Raw genomic sequence first — 25,679 nt, 5'->3', positions numbered from 1 at the left:
CCTTCCCCTAACACTAACCTATTGGAAACTTAAACTATCAGCCCAAGTACATAACACTCTGGCATCCAGATAATCTAAAATTGCTGTGTGCAGTGCCTCCCACTTTACTTTTTCAGTTGTCTTTTATTATAAGTAACACAGACTAGAGCAGGGCTTTCATAACCTATATGAACTGACCTCTTGTGTTTGGTAGTGGAGCATAGGCGTGCGCACAGGGTGTGCCAGGTGTGCCTAGGCACACCCTAATCACCCTGTGTGGTGCAGATTGCACCGAACTATACTGTGTCAAACGTGCACTAACGCACAGAAAAATACAGCATTAAATGGCACGTAACACACAGAAATATACTGCGTTAAACATGCAGTAATGCACTGAAATATACTGCATTAAGCGTTCACTAATGCACAGAAATATGCTACATTAAACGTGCAGTAACGCACAGAAATAGACCCCTGATATTTAACCAAAGCTCCCCAATGGGGCTCCTAAAATAAAAAAATAAAAACTACTCACACTGCCCTACTGACACTGTCCACGACTCTGCTGACACCATCAGTATACTGTATATACACATGCAAATATGTTTGATCTTTGGGGTGCACACCCTAATGCAATAGGCTGCGCACACCTATGTAGTGGAGATAGAAGCTTGTAAGACACCTGGGTGTGAGTTGGAGGATTTACTTTAGGTCAGGTTTAAGGGCTCAACAGGTCAGGCCTCTGGTACCTCCCCTGGTTCTAGAAGTTTGGAAAAGTTTCTAGAAGCTAGCGGGCTGAGGCCAGGAGGTGCTGATTTGAATATTTATGGGAATCTGGCCAAACCAAAGGCAGGAGGCCTGATAGGGTGACTGAACCAGCCCATAAATATTGAGGAGCCTGGCCAGTAGGGGAGTTGGGTGGAAAATGGATGATTAAGGTGCTGCTGTGTAGCCTGGGAGGGGGCCCTGGAAAGGGGGGTTCTGCTTTCAGGCTGGAGGCAAGCTGACAGAGAGAGTTCCACTGCCCTACAGTCCACCTGGGAACAGGACAGCCTGCAAAGCCTGGAAAAGAACCAGCCCAGCAGAAGGCCTAAAAAAGCAGTTCTATCCATAGCTGCAGGACAAGGACAGTGCAGGGGCGGACTGACAACTCATGGGGCCCCCGGGCAATAGAGGACTATGGGGCCCCTGGGCTTACAGATGGCCACCACGCCAGGAGGCAGTGCAGAGGCGGGGCAGCTAAAATCTCGGGATTTTCACATCAAAAGCATGTTGGTTTCATCAGGGACAGATGTAAAAAAAACATAGGCCCAGATTCTCGTAGATGGGCGTAAAGCTGCGGATGGCGTAACGTATGTCATTTACGTTACGCCGCCGCAAGTTTTACAGGCAAGTGCTTTATTCACAAAGAACTTGCCTGTAAAGTTGCGGCGGCGTAGCGTAAATCCCCCGGCGCAAGCCCGCCTAATTCAAATGAGCCGGGTAGGGGGCGTGGATCATTTAAATTAGGCGCGTTCCTGCGCCGAACGTACTGCACATGCGCCGTCCCTAAAATTTCCCGATGTGAATTGCGCTAAATGACGTAGCAAGGACGTCATTGGTTTCGACTTGAACGTAAATGGCGTCCAGCCCCATTCACGGACGACTTACGCAAACTACGTACATTTTTTAATTTTGACGCGGGAACGACGGCCATACTTAACATTGGTTGCCCCTCATATAGCAGGGGTAACTTTACGTGTCGCAAATCTAACGTAAACGTCGTAACTTCACTGCGTCGACCGCGCGTACGTTCGGGAATTTGCGTATTTTGCTAATTTGCATACTCGACTGGGAAAACGACGGAGGCGACACCTAGCGGCGAAAAAAAAATTGCATTTGAGATCCGACAGCGTAAGAGCCTTACGCCTGTCGGATCTAATGGTTATCTATGCGTAACTGATTCTAAGAATCAGTCGCATAGATACGACGGCCCAGATTAGGACTTACGATGGCGTACATTGCGTTGCGCCGTCGTAAGCCCTTTGAGAATCTGGGCCATAGATTTTTACATACTGTCCCTGGTTTTACTGAGCCTGGCAACCCTGATGGGGCCCCCTAGTGACATGGGGCCCTCGGGCAGTGCCCGAGTGACTCAATGGTCAGTCCGCCCCTGGGACAGTGTGAGTACCTCTACATCCCAAGGACCTATAAGGGAGAAGTCTACTAGATGCAAGTTCTTTGCAAGTCTTCAGGGGACAGTTTATTGCTTACCCAATTTCTTGTCCTGGGATCAGATACCATAGCCAGATGGGCTGGAATTTCTTGCTAAGGGGACCAAGAGCTACTACAGTACAAGTTGGGACTTTGCTGGAAATACATTTAGGGGACACCAAACTCCTAGCAGGGTATTATTAAGATAAAGATGGTTACTGTTCCTGCTGGAGCACAGTCAAGTATCTGTAGTTGCGGTGTGCCAGAAAAGGGAATTTTATAAATGTTTTTGTTTTTCGAGTCAAGTTGGGCATCCCATAATCCCTTTTACCCTATCCAAGTTAAAATCCCTAATAAATCCTAAAAACCAAGCCCATACACTGTTTCTTGTGTCTGGATGCAAGTTGGAAAATGAGTGTTTCCTGGCTGTGTAGACTATAAGGGGGACCCAAAACTCAGCAGCCCCTTGGGAGGTAACAATACATATACTGTATCTTCTGTGCATAATTATGACCAATGTAAGGAAGCTTTCTTCAACATATCAATGACCGATATTAACCACTTAAGGACCGAAAGGATTTACTCACTTCCTGACCAGGCCTTTTGTTCGATAAGGCACTGAATTACTTTAACTGACAATAGCGCAGTCGTGCAATGTAATACCCAAACAAAATGTATTTCCCTTTTTTCCACAAATAGAGCTTTCTTTTGGTGGTATTTGATCACCTCTGCAGTTTTTATTTTTTTGCGCTATAAACAAAAAAAGAGCGACAATTTAAAAAAAAAACTTTTGCTATAACAAATATCCCCAAAAAATTATGCAAAAAAAACTAATTTCTTCATCAGTTTAGGCCAATATGTATTTTTCTACATATTTTTGGTAAAAAAAAGAAATCACAATAAGCATATATTGACTGGTTTGCGCAAAAGTTATAGCGTCTACAAAGTAGGGAATAGATTTATGGCATTTTTAGTTTTATTATTATTCTTACTAGTAATGGCGGCCATCGGTGATTTTTAGCGGGACTGCCACTTTGCTGCGGACATATTTTTTTAAGTTTTATTTATCGATTTTGCAATTACAAGTACAAAAACAATAACAACAAAGGCCTGATGGACCACATACAAAATAACTATATACAATTCTTTAGCATTTGGCTCCTTGTATGACCCCAGAACCCTTACCTAGTGATGGAGTAACAACATTTATGTAGTATAGAAGTTAAATGAGAGAGCTAACTGAAATTTTTGACACTTTTTTGGGAACCAGTGACATTATTACAGTAATCAGTGCTAAAAATATGCACTGCCATTGTACCAATGACACTGGCAGGGAAGGGGTTAACATCAGGAATGATCAAGGGTTTAAATGTGCCTCACTGTGTGTTCTAACTGTATGGGGGAAACACACTGATACGTCTTCCTGCTTAGCAGAAAGACAGGATCTGTGTGATCTCTCCTGTCACAACAGAGATTTCCCTTGTTTACACAGGCAGATCCCCGTTCTGTCACTTCGGGGAACGATCGCGGACGGCCGGCGGACATCTAATCCGGACCTGCTGGCAAGCGCCCCCACTGGAAAATGGGAGCACACGCACGCCCCCCACAAAAACAAGATCCCGCACCGACGCACACCTACAGGGATTTGCAGGATTGTGCCACCTTGCCGCAGTATAATATAGGCAGCTGGTCAGCAAGTGGTTAAAGTAAAACATGGAAGACTGCCATTGTATTACTCAACACTGCCAAGCACTTGTAGGACAATTAATGATCTAGGCACCAACGTCTATCATCCTGTATAATCTTGTGGAAGCATAAGCAATAATTATTTCTTTTTAAAAGTGCTGGTGCATTATATTTTTTTGTTTGCTTGTTCGAAGAACAAAATGATAAAGCATTGTACATGTTTCTGCAGATAAACAAATGATTTTGCACCCTAAAGGATATCGAAAAGCAGGCAGCTTGACCTAGGAAACAAGATAGAGCCAGAGTACAAAATAACATTGTTCAACCTATATCTGTGCATTAATCACGCTCTGCTATGCAAACTGCACAGTTCACTTGAGGCCAGCTGTGGATATCAGATCATCAGTACAGCCCTGCTGTACAGTTTACGTTAAAGGGATTTTTTTTTCTGATCCTAATGTTTTCAAAGAGGAGCATGAAAAAATGCCTGCTTGTCACAGGGCTGGGAGGTCAAATAGATTTCACTGTGTTCCCCCTGTTCTGTGGCTTTCTATTATGCAGTGCTGCCTGTGCATTAGCAGCTCATCCTCATTATGTTGAGTTGACAACACATTTACATTGTGGAATGAAGCAGTTAATGACTCTTTACAATTCCAATACGTTTTTCATCTGAGTACATTGTGTCTTTGCAATTTGTTTGTCCCCTCCCTAGCCCTGCTGTTCTCTCTGTTCTTGAACCCTAACGGGAACAGAAGCACTTTCTATGTCATGAATGTAAACGGGCCTGGGATAAGCCTGCAGTCCTCTGGCACAAGGCCAGGCACATGAGGTCACCTGAGGTGAAGCTCTCCTATTATATGGGTGTCAGGTCCTGTATGTGTTTCTGTTCAGGATATAACAGGCGCGTTCACGTATCATTGTCTGTCATGTTCTCACAAGTGTGAAAAGCTACAAGTATATCCTTATATATTATTTAAGTTTATTAAAGAAAAAAAACAAATTACACAGAATGCAGCTTAAAGTGTTATTGAAGCCAATAGATAAAATGTAAATAACATAGCCATGCTACATTATAACCTGTTTGAAAATGCATGTTGTTTTCAGTCACTTCCATCTAGTACAGGAATGTTCTTGTTATATTTCTTGTCTACTCTTCCTTTGCTGTGGTAGCAGAGGCGTATCTAGTGAAAATAGCGCATATGGCAAGCACTGAAACTGCGCCCCTGTCGAAACATTTGAAACCCATCTTTCAGATAACCTTAACAAAAAAAACAGTTAACAAAACTAGTGATATTCATCATCCCTTGTGATACCCTCTTTATGGAGAAATCAGGGTTTTTTAGACCCCCTGATGCTTCCTCTGTCCTCCAAGGCCAGGTAAATGCAGAACCAATACTGGAAGTGATGAAATCTTCATCACTTAAGGCCTCAGTTTTCACAGACAAGAGGAAGAAACTGCTTTAGAGCCCTTTCACACTGCCAGCGCCCGAAAAATGCTGGTAAAGCTCTGCTAAGACCCCTTTGACACTGGGGCGTTTTTCAGGTGCTTTGGCATTAAAACGCATGAACAATGACAAATGCTAAAAAGTTGGTTATTGTTCATGCGTTTTAACCAGAAATTTTTTAATTTTGGTATTCTCAAACAAACCACAACAAAAAAAAAGATATCTAGAAAAAAATTTAAATAATATTTTTTGATTTAAAAAAAAAAGATGTGTTGGGATTTTATAAAAAAAAAAGATATTTTTGGATTTTATAAAAAAAAAAGATATTTTTGGATTTTATAAAAAAAAAAAAAAAAGATATTTTTGGATAAAAAAAAAAAAAAAAAAAAAAAGATTTTTGATGTGAAAAAATTAAGTTTTTTGGATACTCAACAATGTGTGGCTTATTATTATATCAATGCTGCCTAAAAAGAACAAATCTAGATTTGTGGTGTTTACATTGACAATGATGGGTATTTAGTACAGGAAAATAAACATGACACTATGATAACCTAGGAGAAAGCTACAATAAACCCAAATTAGAAAATAATTGTAGCGCTCACCTCCGAAGGAGCAGCTGGTTATAGATCGGGTGGCATGTTACCTCTGTGATCCCGCCGTCTAGGGTAGTTGATGTGAGTCAAGCAATGGAATGTCCACACAGCAGGTGTCTTTTCTTGTGCTTTTATTTACCCAACAGGGTAAAGCAGTAAAACTTGAGGTAGAGAATAAAGATGTATGAGGAGAAGAAATTGCAGATTCAGGTGTAACAGAGCGGAAACAGTCCTGCTTCCAACAACACTTCCCTTTCGTCACCACTCCAGCCGGAGTGGGTATAATGTACTTGGACAGGCCTCTCACACCGACCTGGCAACCAGAGTATAACTTTGAGGAAAAAGATCTCTGCCACAGACCCTCCCTAGAACTTAGATCATAGAGACAATCCTCTCTGGTAGAATTTATGTTTGAATCTCCTTCAGGTAGTGTTTTCAATCAGGTTACCGACTGACAGGTTGCTGACATCCAACCTTTCAGTGTCCGGTTACCTTGATCCCCGATGGATTGTCTAGCCCTGTTGGATCGCCAGCCTCTCTTGGCTCTCCTCAGGCAGACTCCCCACCAAACAGCTATATCGTTTGGGATCTTTATAGAACTGGGGACCCAGTCGGTCACTGGGGCCCAGCAACAGCTTTAAATGTTCCGGGCCAACATGGTCCCGGAACCAGGAACACCGAGTGGCACGCGCACCCTGGCCTGGTAGGCCATCTCGCCGGGGGGGGGGGGCCGTGATGTGTGGTCACCCTAAAAGTGGGTGCCACCTCAGGAAAAGAGCCCTGCCCCAATGGCGTCTGCTCCAGAAGTACCCTCTCCCAGCATGCCTCGCGAGGGAAAAATCCCTCCCCATTGTGAAAGAAAGGGAAAAAACTGCGCTAAACCAAACACAATTAAGTAGAAAAGCAGCTAGCACACGAACAAACAAAGTACAAAGCAATAGTGAAACAAAAAGTGCAGCGCTAGGTAAATGATGATCAATGAAGATTAAACACCACAATCAATATAGGAAAAAATTTGTGAGTAAAGTCCAAATAAATCTCAAAAAATTATGAAAGTGAATAGTTTACTCCGGCAGGTAGATGCCTTCACAGTTCAATATATGAGTGATAGGTGGGTGTAGCCACATGAGGTGTATAGCTGTCTGAAGCAATCATCCAAAGCATCAACTGGAAAAGTAAACAAAATGGGTACTCTTACCGACAGGTGTGGACTCACGTGTTATTACTAACAGCAAGTCTAAAGAGCGTGATGGTCTCAGCAGACCTGGATCTCTGCAAAGATGGTCACTCTGGGCGGCGATGGATGTATCAATCCGATCAGACGAATACTACCGGGCTCTCCCCCCCTCTTTTCTGCGGCCGGCCAGGTTAACGTGCTCGGATAAGGGGTCTGGTGTGGATTTTTGGGGGAACTCCGCGCCATTTTTTTTTAAATTTGGGGTGGAGATACCCTTAAAATCCACACCAGACCTGAAGGGTCTGGAATGGATATTTGGGAGGAATCCCATGTCATTTTCTTTTTAAATTGACGGCGGGGTTGCCCTTAATATCCATACCAGACCTGAAGGGCCTGGTAATTGAATTTGGGGGGACCCCCACGCTTTTTTTTATGAATCAATCCTCTCTGAATTGCCAGAGCCGACAATTCATTATAGCCACAAGTCCGGTTTTAAATGTCTTTTTTTCTTTCAGAAATGACACTTTGTGCAGGGACAGTTCTAAGTACGGCAAACATGTGCTATTTCACATGCTAACTTTACACCCCCTCTAGGTACGAAATTTAAAGGAATATTTCACTTTTATTGTTTCACTTTTAGCATTATTAAATTCACTGCTCCCGAAAAAACGTCAGTTTTTAAAACTTTTTTTTGCATTGATACATGTTTCCTGGGACAGGACCCAGGTCCCCAAACACTTTTTAGGACAATAACTTGCATATTATCCTTTAAAATTATCACTTTAGATTTCAAACGTTCGAGTCCCATAGACTTTAATAGGGTTCTAAAGTTCACACGAACGTTTGGTGTGTTCGCAAGTTCTGGTGCGAACTGAACAGGGGGGTGTTCGGCTCATTCCTACATATTTCCAATAGCCAACCTCTCCAGCATTCTATTCTGGGCCCAAACACACCTAGCCTAGTCACTTCCCGAAGTATTTTTTTGGCTCCATTGTAGTGCTCCATTTGGTGTTTCCCTATATCCCCAAGTCTATTTTTGGCTCCATTGTAGTGCTCCATTTGGTGTCATTCCGCTGGGCTGTGTCCGGCGGAGAGAGGCGGCCTCCGCTGCTGTGCTCTGGAGCTCTGGATGCCGGATGATCTTCTCATCGCTGGACCGGAGAGGAGATCACCCGTCGCTGGATACAGACAATGTTGGAGCAAGAAGCCGGGACCGAGTGGATTACCACTGCTGTATTTTTTTTATTTTTTTTTTATTAATAAAGGACTTTTTTCTACGGTTTGTGTGTGTGTTTTTTCCAAATATTTACACTTCCTTCGTGAAATGGTAGGGGTACAATGTACCCCATTACCAATTCACATAGGGGGGCAGGATCTGGGGGTCCCCTTTGTTAAAGGGCTCTTTCAGATTCTGATAAGCCCCCCGCCCGCAGACCCCCACAATGACCGGTCAAGGGTTGTGGGGATGAGGCCCTTGTCCCCATCAACATGGGGAAATCCTCCCCATGTTGAGGGAATGTGGCCTGGTATGGTTCAGGAGAGAGGGGGGCCGCACTCTGTCACCCCCTCTTTTCTGCGGCCGGCCAGGTTAACGTGCTCGGATAAGGGGTCTGGTGTGGATTTTTGTGGGAACTCCACACCATTTTTTTTTTAAATTTGGGGTGGAGTTCCCCTTAAAATCCACACCAGACCTGAAGGGTCTGGAATGGATATTTGGGGGGAACCCCACGTCATTTTTTTTAAATTGATGGTGGGGGTTCCCCTTAATATCCATTCCAGACCTGAAGGGCCTGGTAATTGAATTTGGGGGGATCCCCACGCTTTTTTTTTTTTTTTATGAATGAATTCTCTCTGAATTGCCAGAGCCGACAATTCATTATAGCCGCAAGTCAGTTTTAAATGTATTTTTTTCTTTCAGAAATGACACTTTGTGCAGGGACAGTTCTAAGTACGGGAAACATGTGCTATTTCACATGCTAACTTTACACCCCCCCCCAGGTACGAAATTGAAAGGAATATTTCACTTTTATTGTTTCACTTTTAGCATTGTTTAATTCACTGCTCCTGAAAAAACGGCTGTTTTTAAAACTTTTTTTTGCATTGATACATGTCCCCTGGGACAGGACCCAGGTCCCCAAACACTTTTTAGGACAATAACTTGCATATTAGCCTTTAAAATTAGCACTATAGATTTCTTCCATAGACTTTAAGGCCCCGTACAGACGACCGAACATGTCTGCTGAAACTGGTCCGCGGACCAGTTTCAGCATACATGTTCGGTCGTGTTTAGGCCCGAGCGGGCAGGATTCCAGCAAACATTTGCCCGCCGGGCCTTTTCCCAGCGGGCAAATATTTCCGGGCTTGTTTTAAAACAGCCCGCTGGAATCCTTGATTGGTACTAGTGGTGCAATGGATCGTAAATGATCCATAGGAAAGGCCGCGGCTTCGGCCTAGCTCCCGGAATGGTGGCCATCTTGGTCCACCCGGCGGCAGCCTAGGTGAGCCTAGAGAGGCGCGCTGACGTCATCACATGGCCTCAACTGCTCGTGTTTGGCCGGCTTCCCTGGTAAGACTAAGCAAGCACTAATCTTCCTATACAGTGGGGGAGATGTGGACCATATTACAGTGGGCAGATGTCTGTGGATTACAGTGGGGAGATGTCTGTGGATATTACAGTGGGGGAGATGTCTGTGGATATTACAGTGGGGGAGATGTCTGTGGATATTACAGTGGGGGTGATTGTGGATATTACAGTGGGGGCGATTGTGGATATTACAGTGGGGGAGATGTCTCTGAATATTGCAGTGGGGGTGATTGTAGATATTACAGTGGAGGAGGTGTCTGTGGATATTACAGTGGGGGAGATTATGGATATTACAGTGGGGGTGATTGTGGATATTACAGTGGGGAGATGTCTGTGGATATTACAGTGGGGGTGATTGTGGATATTACAGTGGGGAGATGTCTGTGGATATTACAGTGGGGAGATGTCTGTAGATATTACAGTGGAGGAGATGTCTGTGGATATTACAGTGGAGGAGATGTCTGTGGATATTACAGTGGGGGAGATGTCTGTGGATATTACAGTGGGGGAGATGTCTGTGGATCTTACAGTGGGGAGATGTCTGTGGATCCTACAGTGGGGAAGATGTCTGTGGATATTACAGTGGGGGTGATTGTGGATATTACAGTGGGGAGATGTCTGTGGATATTACAGTGGAGGAGATGTCTGTGGATATTACAGTGGGGACTATATATGGTGGTGATCCGAAAAATGTATGTGCATTATAATTAATCTAAATTAGTCGATTAATCGATTAAAAAAAATTGATTACTCGAAAAAAAAAAAAAAATCAGTAACAGCCCTAATATATATATAGATATACCAATATATATATATATATATATATATATATATATATTCACTATCAAGTTTTAAAGTTTCCTATTAATTACATCTGTGATTGGACAATGCTGACATGTTGCTCAGCATGGCAATTTTATAGAGTGACATTTTGATAGTGTAACATTATTCCATCCTGACATAGAAAATATTTTACTTTGTGTAATTAGTGAATTGATGCATGTCCAACAGTTCTTTGGCAAGTGACAGTTTCTGTTGAAATGAACATTTTTGTGAAAAAGAAGAATGTTTTTTTGAGAGGGGCCTTGAGACTTAATAAAATCAATTGAAGAACTACAGGGTGTACATGATGCCAACAAATTAAATTCTGTCTGCCAGATTAAATTTTTCCTTACACGCACTTTATGTTAATTTTGAGCACAAAAGCACACAAGCCCCCCCCCCCCCCCCTTCCACTATAGCATACAAAATATAATAATATAACTGTGGAAGGTCTCTGCATCTCTTGGTATAAGTGTAGATGTAATTTAAACCAGAACACTCGGCACCATTTTCATCTACATTGAGTAAACTATATAACATTACAAGCACCATTTCGATTCAAACCATGTATGGGCAGGCTGGATGTACCAAGTTGATCAATCGATCAACTTGGGTACAACCAGCCTGGCAGATTTTAGCCACTAGCAATAATCACTGTCTTAAGCCTCGTACACACAATCGGATTTTCCAACAGGAATTGTGTGATGTATGCTCCATCAAACAATTGTTGTCAGATTTTCTGCCAACAAATGTTGGATAGCATGCTTTATAATTTTCCGACAACAAATGTGTGTTGTCGGATTATCCGATCGTGTGTACAGAAGTCCATCGGACAAAGCTCCAAAGTACAAACACGCATGCTCAGAAGCAATGCTAACCATAACACATTAGCAGAATTCGCAATACCCAAAGGGTGGCACTAAAGAGCTGAAAAAACACATATTTTTTTGTTTGTTGGCTGACAATTCTTTGCCGTTTGTATGCAAGACAAGTTCATGGCCAACGGTCTTCAGACAAAAGTCCTACGCTTTGTCCACGTAAAATCTGATTGTGTGTACGAGGCTTTACAATGGCTTGGCAGGAGGGATTCCCGCATCAACACTGTCTGTGTTGATAAGGATATCTAGCCAATTTCTTTTCTGCAACCCATGCTTGCAGGAAAGAAATTTGCAATGTGAATGGTGGGCTTAAAACACAACCCATTATGTAAATAGATTCTACGCTAGCCATATACTTGGCATTGGCAATAATTGTTGGCAGTTTTGGAACTTCTCAACTTTTAATGACTGAAGTCTGCTACCTATTATTTTGCTTTTTTGGGGGAGTTTGACCAACAGAACAATCCCAATTTGTATTGAAACGGTTTGAAAACAATAAAGTGCCCATCCAAAGGTATTTGTGAATAAAGAGCAGATGGAGTCATTCAAAACTAGGGACATTTAAGATCATGGGTGGCACATTTCTGTGGTTGAAAGAAAATAACAAGATTAAATATTGCCAACAAAATACCAAAATGATAGATTTAATCAGGGCTTTTTTTCAGGGGGAACTTGGGGGAACTCAGTTCCACCACCTCTGGCTCAAACCCTTTGTTTTCTGCTCACCACAATCACTTGTAAACAGAGAAGTCTGGTTTCTGTGTTTACAAGTGACAGCTCTGCACTCTGTGTGTAACCCCCTGAACTCTGCATTCTGTATGTAATGCAATCCTGGTATTTAATGCCCCTTTAAGACCCTTCTACTGTTTTTGAAATCTGAATGGGGTCGTGGTTGAGTTCCAGCACCTATTTTCTGAGAAAAAAAGCTCTGGATTTAATAATGTTAGGACTAATGTGTTGTCCCTTCACTTCTTTAGCATGCCACAGCTGGGCAAGTCTGAAACAAAATCAACTTAAAGCTCTATTCTGATGGATCAACATGAGCTTGTTTTTCTATGTTTCTATGATTCATGAGACAATCATTATGACTCAAACAGAGTAGGGTCAAAAACACACAAGGTGGCTCAGTATGACTGACTCCCGTTTTTTCTGGGTGTATGTCCTGAATTGGTGCAAGAGCACTCCAGTGTTTCTGACAGGAAATGTATTTCTCTTTTTTATTGTACAAGACTAAACACCTGCAAGTCTTGAAACAGTATTGCTATGAATTTTACTAATAATTTTGACTTAAAGACACACGGGGTCTATACATAAAATGTGTTTGTGAATATCTCAGCATGTGCATGAAAGTCTCGAATAATATTGTAACATTGCTAATATGTGAAATGTCTTTTTCTATTGCCTTTTAAATGTAATATGTCCTAAAATTTGATTTAAAAAAAAAAAACATGATAAGGTCTGCTATATAGTTAGGGGGAACCCCATGCAGGATAACAAGAACAAAAAAGCATGGATTTCCCCTGAAATCCATACCTGCCCCCTATCTAAGCATGCAGCCTGGCTGCTCAGGAAAGTGTGTGTGGGGGGGGGGCAGGCATCCCACCTCCTGAACCATATGTAGATATGTAGTCCCTGGAAATGTAAAGTAAACAGCAAAGACAAAGCTGCAAAGCATGCAGGGAATCCAGGAAGTTACCAAAGAGATGGCTAGGAGACAGGCAGCACTCACAACATCAAAGGAGATTTTTCAAATAAGCTTATATTGAATTGTCAAAATAACTATTGTTCAGAATTATGTAGCATACAACGTAATGCACAAAATGCTGTATTCAGGACTATGTAAAGCACTATACAGCATACAAAGATCAGGATTATGTAGTTTAGAGAATGCAGTAGTCAAGACTATCTAATGTACACAGCACATACAGTGTAGTAGTATTTACACATAAAAATAGTAGAGTGAGTGGCCTATTATGTCTGTCAGTGCCTCCTTAAAGTGGTTGTAAACCCTTTACAACCACTTTTTGCTACAGGTGAGCTTATAATAAGGCTTACCTGTAGCTTCCCCAGATATATTCTAAACCTGCACAGTTTAGGAGATATCCCCAGTATCTGCATGTGCCAACGTCATCGGCACATGCGCACTGAAGCAATGGCATGTACGTGTCGTTGCTTTGGTAAGTGTGCTATTACCTGCGGCTCCCGTGTGCATGCGCTGCAGTGACATCATCGTGTCTCCGGCTAATCACAGCGCCAGAACCCGCAATACCCAGAAGTAACTCAGGGAGAAATGTAGCTGGCCAGAGGGGGGTACGAGGACCGCTGCAGGGGCTTTGATGTAAGGTAAGTAATTCATAATGAGCTAGTATGCTATACAAAAAAAAAATGGAAGCCATGTGAAAACGGACACTAATGCCAATGTACTATATATTACTATGATACCCTTAATATGTAGCCCTGTGGGTATACTCTGAAGGTATAAAGACTGGAGACAGATATTATGTATAGCCAAATGTGGTGGTAGATGAGTGGAGTGAAGAGCCAGATGAGTGGTGGTAGCAAGACAGTAAGGAAAAATAGTGGAGGGGATCTATTCTAGATGATACTATGAATCTCTAGACCTTTTTTTCAACCCATTGGTAGATATGGAGGCCAGTTTGTAGATGCAGAATGATTCCCCTTTTACATAATAGCGAGAATCTCTCATTGTTAGTTAGAGAGCCACCTGCAATACATTCAATGGCTACATTAAAAATTTGATGTTATCGCTTTCTCGAATCAACCTCCCCCGAAACACCTTGTCCTGCATGAGTGGGAACCCCTGAGTACAGCAATGTCTCCCCAATAATCCCCCTAAATGGACCACAACCAAAATATCAGGGAAATGTTCTTGCCATCCAGGACATTTTTACGTGACCTGTACAACACTGTCTCATTAAATAGTTAAAAGAAAAAAATGCAAAACAGTTTGTACATGACTCTCACAGCCTCTAAAACTTTCAAAAATAATTTAACATTAGAGTATATCTAAAACCAAAATGTATTCTTAGTTTTGGATGGCAAATAGTATTTGGTTAGAACCTGACAATTTATTTTTTTGCTGTCTGTGTCCTATGGGGATATTTATGTCCTGGTTCATGTTGCCTTCCACTAAAATCCTGTTATCCTTCAACCAATCCTGCAGCCTCACTCAGAACTTACAGACTTTGATCTCCACAGTGTGCCAACCAGAAACATATTAAACTAGAATGGGGCCCTAGGCACGGTAGCAGCTTTGGTCCCCTTATGTTTTTGATTGGCAATGATAAAGACTGCATTAGGCGCAAAGAAGCCATCCTATTTGCATTGTTAGTACACAGGCATGGTCCCATCAGATACCAACACCTATAAGTGGCACACCAGTGCATAGATTTGACCAGTTGCACTATTCCCCTGGTTAACAGCAGGAGCATAAAGGCAGTAGTTGGTCCCCCAGAACATCAAACAGGCTCTAGGCTCTTGCGTAGGTTAACTTGTGTATGATCGTGGCTCTGGTGAAAACTTGTGGTTTCATTTGAGTGTTCCACAACATCTAGTAGTTAAAGAGAAACGTCACCTGGCTAATGGAAAACGAAAAGTCAGCAGGGGAGAAGGAACAAATACCACCAATTACCATCAAAAAACATACAAATATATAAGTCATGTTGCTGTCAGGTGTATCAGAGGGCCATATTCTTGGGACGTTTAAAAGTCCATAATTTCTTACAGGTTATGCTTGTAAAAATTGCCATTCTGTGCCTTGGCCCTCTTTAGGGCCTGAATTAACTTGACAACATAGAGAGTCCACAACTACCTTGACACTTTCACTCCTGGGGACAATAGTCACCAGGGCAAATAGAGAGTGTAAGTCACCTCAACAGGGACACAAACTGTAAATAAATCAGGTTCTAAGCCTTCCCTTATCATTCCTACTGTCCAACTCCAGTCAAAATTGTTTTTATATAGATAGAGTAGGGTAGGGAAGGTTACATACCACCTTGCAATGACTAAGGCCGCGTACACACGAGATAGTTCCATTCGATGAGATCGTCTGATGAACCATTTTCATCGGTCCAAACCAATCGTGTGTGGGCCCCATCGGTTAGTTAACCTTCGGTCAAAAAAATACTTGCTTTAAAATTGAACCGATGGACGCCTAACCGATAGGTCAAAACCGATCGTTAGTATGCAAAAGCATCGGTTAAAAACCCGCGCATGCTCAGAATCAAGTCGATGCATGCTTGGAAGCATTGAACTTCGTTTTTTTCAGCACGTCGTTGTGTTTTACGTCACTGCGTTCTGACATGATCGGTTAATTAACCAATGGTGTGTAGGCGCGACAGACCATCAGTCAGCTTCATCGGTTAACCGATGACAACGGTCCTTAGGACCGTTCTCATCGGATGGACTGATCGTGTGTACGAGGTCTTACAGTTCTTTCCTGTGTGCAGAGATAATCTATTTTCCATTCCACTGTGGCCTCTTCTCACCTTGATATTTACCTTACATGTTGTACTGTTGCTACTGCTATTAATCAAACCCAGGACTCAGGGGAAGCTCTGAACTAGCAAGAGTTTACTCCAGCTCAACCTTCTAAGCTATTGTTGCCTAGGCTAAAGTGATGTAAGGAGACATCTTATGCTATTAAAGTGGACCTAAATTTGGGGGGGGGGTTGCCCCCGCACCTCTGTTCAGTTCTGCTTACAAAACAGCAGGGCTGGGACTTTGGGTAAGTTGGTTAGTTATATTTTAGAAGTTTTTGTATTACATATGCAGGTTTTGTGGTATACTTTCTAATGCTGCTTAGTGATTGTCCTTTGGGCTAGCTTAGACAAGTGGGATTATATCTGACCTCCCTGAGTGAAAACAAATTATAATATCTGTTACAATCCTAATCCAACTCTGACAGCAGAGTAAATATTATATGTCTGATCCTTCACTCTTCTCTATGAAGATTTTCACACAGGTCACCCTGGCTGATGACACGGGTTCACCTGAAGTGCGGGGTCTAAGCACTAACCAGTATTCACCAGAGCTCCTGATGGCGGAGATGGGCTTTGCTGCATGTTAGTGCCAGGTCGCGGTCCTCAGGATAGCCCCACCAGGAGGTGAGCAAGCCAGGGTTCAGAAGCAGATATAACAGGTAGGGCTCAAGCAAAAGCGGAGTCAGGGAACGAGCCAAAAGTCGGTAACAGATAGTTGCAGTTTGGGATTCAGCAGAAGCGTAGTCGGGGGACGAGCCAAAAGTCAGTAGCGAATGCTAGCAAAGCTCGGTTGGCAGCAAGAGAGACAGGAGCAAGATATTGACTGGTGAAGGCACAATATTCTGGCAACCAGGAGGTGCAGGGACATGGCTTTTATAGGCAGTTCATGGGAGGAGCAAAGGGTTCAAGGTTCAAGGCAAACCAGATTCAAGACAAGATCATTCAAGGAACTATCCGAAGAACTGTTCAGGGAGCTGTCCAGCATTCCAGGTGGCTCAGCAAGCAGAGTCACTACCAGACACACCAGAGGTCCCAGGTTCAAGCCCAGGTCCTAACACACAGTCTGTGTGCATTATTCATCCTCAAAGTCTGGAGCTGATGCTTAGTTACCTTTCACTTTATCTAAGTATGCTCAATTTCCCCCTGTCAGAAGTGCGCTGCCAATCTTCTAACTTCTAGATTAGAAGTAGGTGCACAGAAAGGGGTGGGGGTGCTAAGACCCAACTTGAGCAACTTCACAGCTTCTTTTATGAACTTTAAGGATTTGTTGCTCGATGATGGCTATGACTACAGAGATCATTAGCTTATTTTATTTTATTTATTTATTGCTTGTTAAGAATGTGTAACCATTTAAAGCTCAAGTGTCTGGCCAAGTGAATGGAACATCTGTTGGCAGCCCTACAGTCCCTCTTAAACACATTTTTTCAGTGCGGTCAGATTAATTAAAACAATAAGATTTCTGTGCTTCTAATTAATTTCTTTTCAGCAAGGATGCTGATCACATTCTGTGCATAAAAATCTGTAAGTGACATACATTTATCAATATATGGAACCGCACGCATGACAAACTGTGCAAGCCACATTAAAGTTACTTTCAGGTAAAAGTTACAATAATAACTTAATGCATACTCACTCTCTGAAAATATATAATAGTTTATCGTTAAGAGCATTGAAAATAGTGCTGTAAGGTGCTCTGTGATCGAAGCTTTTCATTCAAGGGCTTGTATTCAGACGGCAGCTAAAAACTATTTCTGACACACCCGCACTTTGCTTTGTGTTACGAAGCAATACAGGAGAGATGAGCTATGATAAAGGTAAATAATACAGGCCCGTTTGACGGAATAGATTAAATAAAAGAATAAGCAGTAATAACACAAGCTTTGTAGTAGAGCATAAAAATTCAGTGGTTCCAAAACAGTTAATGTTGCCGATATGTCTCCAGCACAAGTCTGTGCAACTTTTACAGTTCTCTAGAGGATAAAAGCAGCCACTGTAGACTCTCTGGTTGTCATGAGTACAATTATATCTGTAAAAGGTCATGTTCTGTAATTGAGTATATGAGTGAGTTAAGCATAGGGAGGCAAAGTCTATGAGAAACTAATTGGGCCATAATTCAGGCTCACTCAGGTTTGGATGAAAGTTTTTTGTTTTGATGAGACTTCTATATTAATATAAACTACAATTTCACATTCTATTAGACCAAACTTTTTGCACAGCACTGCCTTATTTATAATAGAGCAGCCCAAATTTTTATTTGACTGATATTACATAGTAGTAATACATAGTTGATAAGGTCCATCTAGTATGTATGTGTGTGATTTTTGTTTTGTCCAACAATTCCAGTAGTCACATATGTTCTGCTTCCCGAGGAAGACATCTAAACATTTTTACAGTTGTCGACACTTTCAGCTAGTACCACTTCCTGGGGGAAGGAGTTCCACATTTGTATTGCTCTAACATTAAGGAAGCCTTTCCACAATCTAAGGTTAAACCTTCTATCTCCCAACTTCAAATTCTTTAATTTGTGGCTGTGTGCCCTCTTCATGGACTTTAGAGTCAGCAGTTTATTACAGTTACTGAAGTAATTGAGCTAAGTTCCCTAAGGACTTGTGGGTGTAAGGCATCTGGACCTGATAGTTAGTTCACATTAACTTTCTCTAGACTCTTTTGTGTCTGAATTTAGGTCAACTACAGAGGTACCTTCAGGAAAACATCATTAATATTGCTGTCAAGACTATCAAACAGATATTTTTCATCTGAAAAAACTGAAGAGAAAAAAAAATATTGAATATATCTACCTTTTCCCTGTCATAACCAGCTTCCCATATTCATCTGTTATGGGGACTAGCTGTCCTTTCAAAACCTTTTTGCTATTGATATATTTAATATATTTGAGTGAAGATATATAAAGTAACCCCATAAAAATAACCTAAACTAAAGTAGTGTTGGCAAAAAAAGACCATGTGCTTCATCAAATCCGTCCTTTCCCTTTTTTGTGTGTGTCTGTTTTTTATTTATTTTTTAAATATAGAATTGTGTTTGTCCTAAGCATGTTTAAATTCACTTAGGCTACTTTCATACTAGGTTTTAGTTGTTTAAAGCACTACTAGTTTTAGCAGCTCTTTAAAGCTGTTATAACTGCGCTTTTCGGCCACTAGCAGGGCGCTTTTGACCCCCCTCTAGCGGCCGAATAAAGGGTTAAAAGCGCCCGCAAATTTTCCACTGCCGAATTGCCTTGCAGGCACTTCTGCATCGCTGCCCATTGATTTCAATGGCAGGGGTTGATTAGGAGCAGTGTATACACAGTTTCCGCACTGCCCCCAAGATGCTGCTTGCAGGACTTTTTTCCCGTCCTGCAAGTCACAACCCAATGTGAAAGCACTCTGGCTTTCACACTAGGGAGGCTTGAGAGGCGCTTTTCAGGCGCTATTGTTACCTGTAAAACGCCTGAAAAGCACCCCAATGTGAAAGGGGTCTTACTGTTCACTGACTCTCTTCCTCTGCTAGCGGTCTGTCCCAAACATAAACTACTCTTTCAGTAAAATAATACTTTGTAAGTAAGTACTTTGCAAAGTGTATTAACACGAAACGAGTCGGAAGGACTCCACTGCCGCCTTATTTTATATACAAGCGCTTTACATCTCAGTTAAATGTAAGTGTATTAGCTGTAATAAATTGTATTTATTCTTTTAGAACGAGATTACGCAATGTGGCCATTCTCTTTTCTTATTTCCTCATACCACTGACACCTATTGGGGGCAAGTTTATATCACGTACCCAATACAATTTCTTATCGTGCATTCTGTTGAACCTGTTACCGCGGATCTTCGGAGGTCACGGTGTATATCTATTGAGGATTTCCAGTTGCCGACACATTGGTTATATAACTTATGCCTATTAGACTCATGGAGACGTAAGTTCCCCTGAGTCCATCCTTTCTGGTAAGCTCGCAATTTTATCGGTGGCGGGTCAGCACATCCTATACAATAAGTCATGACTTTTTGCTCACAAGAATAACTTGGAAGTTACTGTTGTTCTTTTCCTCTTAGTTGTTTTTTGACACTTGGTGGATTACATATTCTTTTATGGACTCTAAGGCCCCGTACACACGGTCGGACAAAACCGATGAGAATGGTCCGACGGACGTTTTCATCGGTTCACCTCTGAAGTGGCCGTACGGCCTGATGTGTGTACACACCATCAGTTCAAAATCCGATCGGGTCAGAACGCGGTGACGTAAAACACACGACGTGCTGAATAAAACGAAGTTCAATGCTTCCAAGCATGCGTCGACTTGATTCTGAGCATGCACGGGTTTTGAACCGATGCTTTTCTATACTAACCATCGGTTTGGTCCGATGGGGCAGCGGTCCATCGGTTCGGTTTTGAAGCATGTTTAGAAATTTTGGACCGAAGGAAACCAGACCGATAGCCTATACACACGGTCGGTTTGGTCCGATGAAAATGAACTTCGGTTCATTCTCATCGGACCAAACCAACCGTGTGTACGGGGCCTAAGTTTTTGCTATTTTTATATTTCATTTTTTATATTTAATTCCAATTTGTGTCACTATTATTGCTTTTGTCACAGTGAGTCATCACTATTTAGTGGTATATTCACTTATTATATACAACAGTTTGTTTTTTACATCCTGTATTGTTTAAGCGCTACACTTATACACCTACTCTTTCAGTAAAATAATACTTTGTAAGATTAGTTTAGCACTTTCCTCCTGCTAGTCTGCGGTCATGTCCAGTGTTTTTGGTCTTAGCTTTTTATTAAAAGTATTGCCCTCTTGAATCTTATTTACACTGTTAATGTATTTATTGGTTTCAATCATGTCCTACATTATGTCAGTAATTCTAACTTCTTATCTGGAGCATGAAACACTAAAGTCTATGGGTATGTTCTTGTCTAGCAAATAATATGTAATTGCTTATTTAAAGAGAAGATTAGGGATGAGGATCTGGTTCACCAATACCATGTGTTCAAGGTAAATCCTGCAGGTTCAAGATTTACAGCCCCAGGATATTAAGGATTCACTTAGAAGATTTTTTTAAAAAAACCCTAATGCACTATATGGCCTTAGAACTATGGCCAGCAGGCTTGGACAGGTCGAGGAGGGAGCTTCTGATAAGCTTGATCCTTGCTTTGAAGAGGAGAGGAAAACCATAGTGTCAGTAAAATGGAAGCTATTATGCAGAAAGCATATCAAAAGCTGACAAACCACATTGTGTACCTACAACACATTACATTATATCCCTCACGCCTCACTCCCATATTGCCATAGATAAAATAAAAGTTAGGCATTCAACAGCTAGGCTGTTGATTAGGGATTAGATTGGGGATGAGGATCTAGTTCACCAATACCATGTGTTCAAGGTAAATCCTGCAGGTTCAAGATTTACTGTCCCAGGATTTTTTTGTAATGATTCACTCAGAAGAATTTTTTTTAAAACCCTAATGCACTATATTGCCTTATAACTATGGCCAACAGGCTTGGACAGGTCGAGGAGGGAGCTTCTGATAGGCTTGATCCTTGCTTTGAAGAGGAGAGGACAACCATAGTGTCAGTAAAATGGAAGCTATTATGCAGAAAGCATATCAAAAGCTGACAAACCACATTGTGTACCTACAACACATTACATTATATCCCTCACGCCTCAATCCCATATTGCCATAGATAAAATAAAAGTTAGGCATTCCACAGCTAGGCCTATTAGCTCTGATTTAAAATGTTCTTGCCATTAGCCAATGTTATACTTCTATGTCATCTGCTGTTGCTTAATTTTTTGAGTTAAACAGCTGACTGTATTATTGTTCACTTTTCATTTCGTCCAATTCAGCAATTTCTGCTGCTGGCTATTTATTTTATTGCTTTATTATATAAGGTCTCCTAAATTTAAATGAGAGCTTGATAGAAATTGGCCACTGACAGGGCAGTTTTACATCAGCGAGAACAAGGAAAGTCACAGAAAATGGCTGGCTTATTTCTATCTGCCAGTCAAAGTGGACCTATCAAAAAGTGTGTCTCACTGCTAAAGCTTCTAAAAAAAAATATTTGGTAAACCAACAAAAATCAATTAAACTGCCAAATATGAGCTGTGGTCTCTGTGATTAAACCCATATTGGATTAACATCAGAGGGGGCTGCTCCTACGTGGGACTGCAGTGTGCATTACTGCCTTATGCAGCTTTAATTTGAAGAGGTATCAAACCCAAAAGTAAAAATGTATTATATTGCAGCTTACCAGTCATTCAATGTGGCTGCTGCATTCATTTACCGTATTTATCGGCGTATACCGCACACTATTTTGCCCTGAAAATCAGGGCAAAATCGTGGGTGCGCGATATACGCCGATACCCGCTTTCCCGCCACGAGTTTGAATGCTGCGCCGGCATATACCGAGCACAGTACACTCGTGTATCTTCGGGCAGTCTCGGCGCCTCACACGCTGACGTCCTGAGCGTACAGGACGTCAGCGCGAGAGTTGCCGAGCCTGCCCGACGATACAGGAGTGTACTGCACTCGGTATATGTCGGCGCAGTATTCAAACTCGGCGCGGGAATCGAGCGGGGAGGACGCGAGGACGCCGCAGAAGGACGCCAGACCCGACGAAGAGGACACCCGAAGCCACAGAAGGACGCCGGGACCCGACGAAGAGGACACCCGAAGCTGCAGAAGGACGCCGGACCCGACGAAGAGGACACCCGAAGCCGCAGACGGACGCTGGACCCGACGAGGCCGCCGATGGACGCCGCGCAAGACACCAAAACTGTAAGTACAAAAAAAACTTTTTTTCCACAGGATTCACGGCAACTTTAGGGGTGCGCGGTATACGCGGGAGCGCGTTATACCGCGATAAATACGGTATTTTTTTCAGGCTTTTTTCCCTCTTTTCTCACCTGGTGATCTGGCCATCAACACTCCTTCTATATTAGAGTGCCAACACTCTGGATAAAGGAACAACAGAGACACCTTTGGACAGCAGTATTGTCAGTCTGGGGGATGGGTAGAGTAGTGTTAGATATACTAGTAGATTTAGATACACTAAACAAATTGAAGCCAAACTCCAGTTTTCCACTTTAAGACCAGGCCTTTTCTGACAGTTTTTGTAAAAAGCAGTATTTTTTTATATAAATTACTTAGAACCCCTAAACATTGTATATATATATTTTTTTTTTAAGCAGCGGCCCTAGAGAAAAAAATTGTGGTTTTGTAGTTATTTATGTCACACAGTATTTGAGCAGCATTTTTTCAACAATTTTTTGGGGGGGAAAATAGTGTATACTTTAATGAATTTTAACCACTTCCATACAGGGCACTTATACACCTTCCTGCCCAGACCAATTTTCAGCTTTCAGAGCTGTTGCACTTTGAATGACAATTACACAGTCATGCTACACTGTACAAAAAACTACATTTTTATCATTTTGTTCCCACAAATAGAGCTTTCTTTTGATGGTATTTGATCACCTCTGGGTTTTTTTTTTCTTCTAAAAAAATGTAAAAAAACAATTTTGAAAAACAAATGCTTTTTTTTTGTTTCCGTTACAAAACTTTGTAAATAAGTATGTTTTCTCCTTCACTGATGGGCACTGATGGGGCTGCACTGATGGGCACTGATAAGGCGGCTCTGATGGGCACCGATAAGGTGGCACCAATGAGGTGGCACTGATGAGGTGGAATTGATGGGCAATGATGATGGGCACTAATATGCAGCACTGATGGGGCACTCATAGGCGGCACTGATGGGCACTGATAGGTGGCACTGATAGGCGGCACGGATGGGCACAGATAGGCGGTAGGGATGGGCACAGACAGGCGGCACGGATGGGCACAGATAGGTGGCACGGATGGGCACAGATAGGTGGCACGGATGGGCACAGATAGGTGACACCAATGGGCACAGATAGGCGACACCGATGGGCACAGATTGGCGGCATGGATGGGCACTGATAGGTGGCACGAATGGGCACTGATAGGTGGCACGGATGGGCATGGATGGGCACTGATAGGTGGCATGGATGTACTGTAATATATTGTACTGATGGATGCCAATCAGTGCCAAGCAATGCCTGCCAATCAGTGATGCCCATTGTGGGCACTGATTGGCATCCATTGTGGTAACTGATTGGCATCCATTGTGGGCACTGATTGGCATCCCTGGTGGTCTAGGGTGGCATACCTGGTGGTGGGAATCCCTGGTGGTATAGTGTAGGCATCCTCGGGGGGCTGTGCAGATAATCGATCAGCACAAACCCCCCCTGTCAGAGGAGCAGCCGATCGGCTCTCCTCTACTCGCGTCTGACAGACGCGAGTGAGGAAAAGCCGATCACGGCTCTTCTTGTTTACATCATGATCAGCTGTGATTGGACACGGCTGATCACGTGGTAAAGAGTCTCTGTCAGAAACTCTTTACCTAGATTGGTGTTGCGGGGTGTCAGACTGAAAACCTGCAACAACGATCGCCGCGATGTGCTCCCCTGGGGGCGCGCAGTGGCTCAATATCCTGAAGACATCATATGGTCAGGATATTGAAACCACTTTGCCGCCGTCATTTTGTAATAGGGCGGGCGGCAAGTGGTTAATTCACACAAATACAATATAATACCCAATTTCTGGGGAAAATATAAAAGATGGTGTTACACGAGTAAATAGAAACCTAACACGTCAGGCTTTAAATTTGCACAGGTAATCTCTACAGGCAACATTTTTAAAGCCTTTTCACAGGTTACCAGTTTAGATTTACACAGGGTCTGGTGCTAGAATTATTGCTCCTGCTCTGATGTTCACGGAAATACCTCACATGTGTTTTGCAATCAGCGTTTACGTATGCGCGAGGGACTGACACATGTGTTCACTTTTTTGCACGAGCACAGGGGCACAGGGTACTTAAAAACAAATGTATTATTATTATTTATTTGATTAGATTTTTTTTAAAAGATAATATTAGGGATGAGGATTTGGTTCACCACTACCATGGGTTTAAGCTGAATCCTGCAGGTTCAAGATATTTCGGTCCACAAACACCTCTATGGTAAGCTGACAAAAGTGCCAGCTTCAGCTCCCTGGTACCTCTAGGATTGCTTTTACATAAAACAGAATTGCCATCCAAAAAAAAACAATACTGGGATGATGCCTGTACCTGCAGGCATCTTCCAAGTATAATCACTTGTGGTCTCCGTGGGCCGGATTCAGAAAGTCCGGCGTAAATTTGTGAGGGCGTAGCGTATCTCAGATACGCTACGCCGCCGTAACTTAGTGAGGCAGGTTCTGTATTCAGAAAGAACCTGCGCCCTAAGTTAAGGCGGTGTAACGTATGTGGTCCGGCCTAAGCCCGCGAAATACAAATTTTCCATGCAGTGGGCGTGTTGTATGGTAATGAAGGCTGACCCCACGTAAATGACGTTTTAGACTAACGGCGCATGCGCCGTCCGTGAACGTATCCCAGTGCGCATGCTCCCAATTACGCCGCAAATAGTCAATGCTTTCGACGTGAATGTAACTTACGTACAGCCCAATTCACGGACGACTTACGCAAACAACGTAAAATATGACTCTGTTCGTACGTTTCCGACGTCCATACCTAACATGACTTACCCCCGCTTTATGAGGGGTAACTTTACGCCGGAAAAAGCCTTACGTAAACGACGTTAAAAAATTTGCCAGGCGTGCGTATGTTTGTGAATCGGTGTATCTACCTAATTTGCATATTCCTCACGTAAATCTACGGAAGCGCCACCTAGCGGCCAGCGTAAATATGCAACTAAGATACGACGGCATAAGAGGCTTACGCCAGTCGGATCTTAGCAAAAT

Source organism: Rana temporaria, chromosome 4, assembly GCF_905171775.1.
Source record: "Rana temporaria chromosome 4, aRanTem1.1, whole genome shotgun sequence".
NCBI lineage: Eukaryota > Metazoa > Chordata > Amphibia > Anura > Ranidae > Rana > Rana temporaria.
This window is presented reverse-complemented; position numbering follows the sequence as displayed.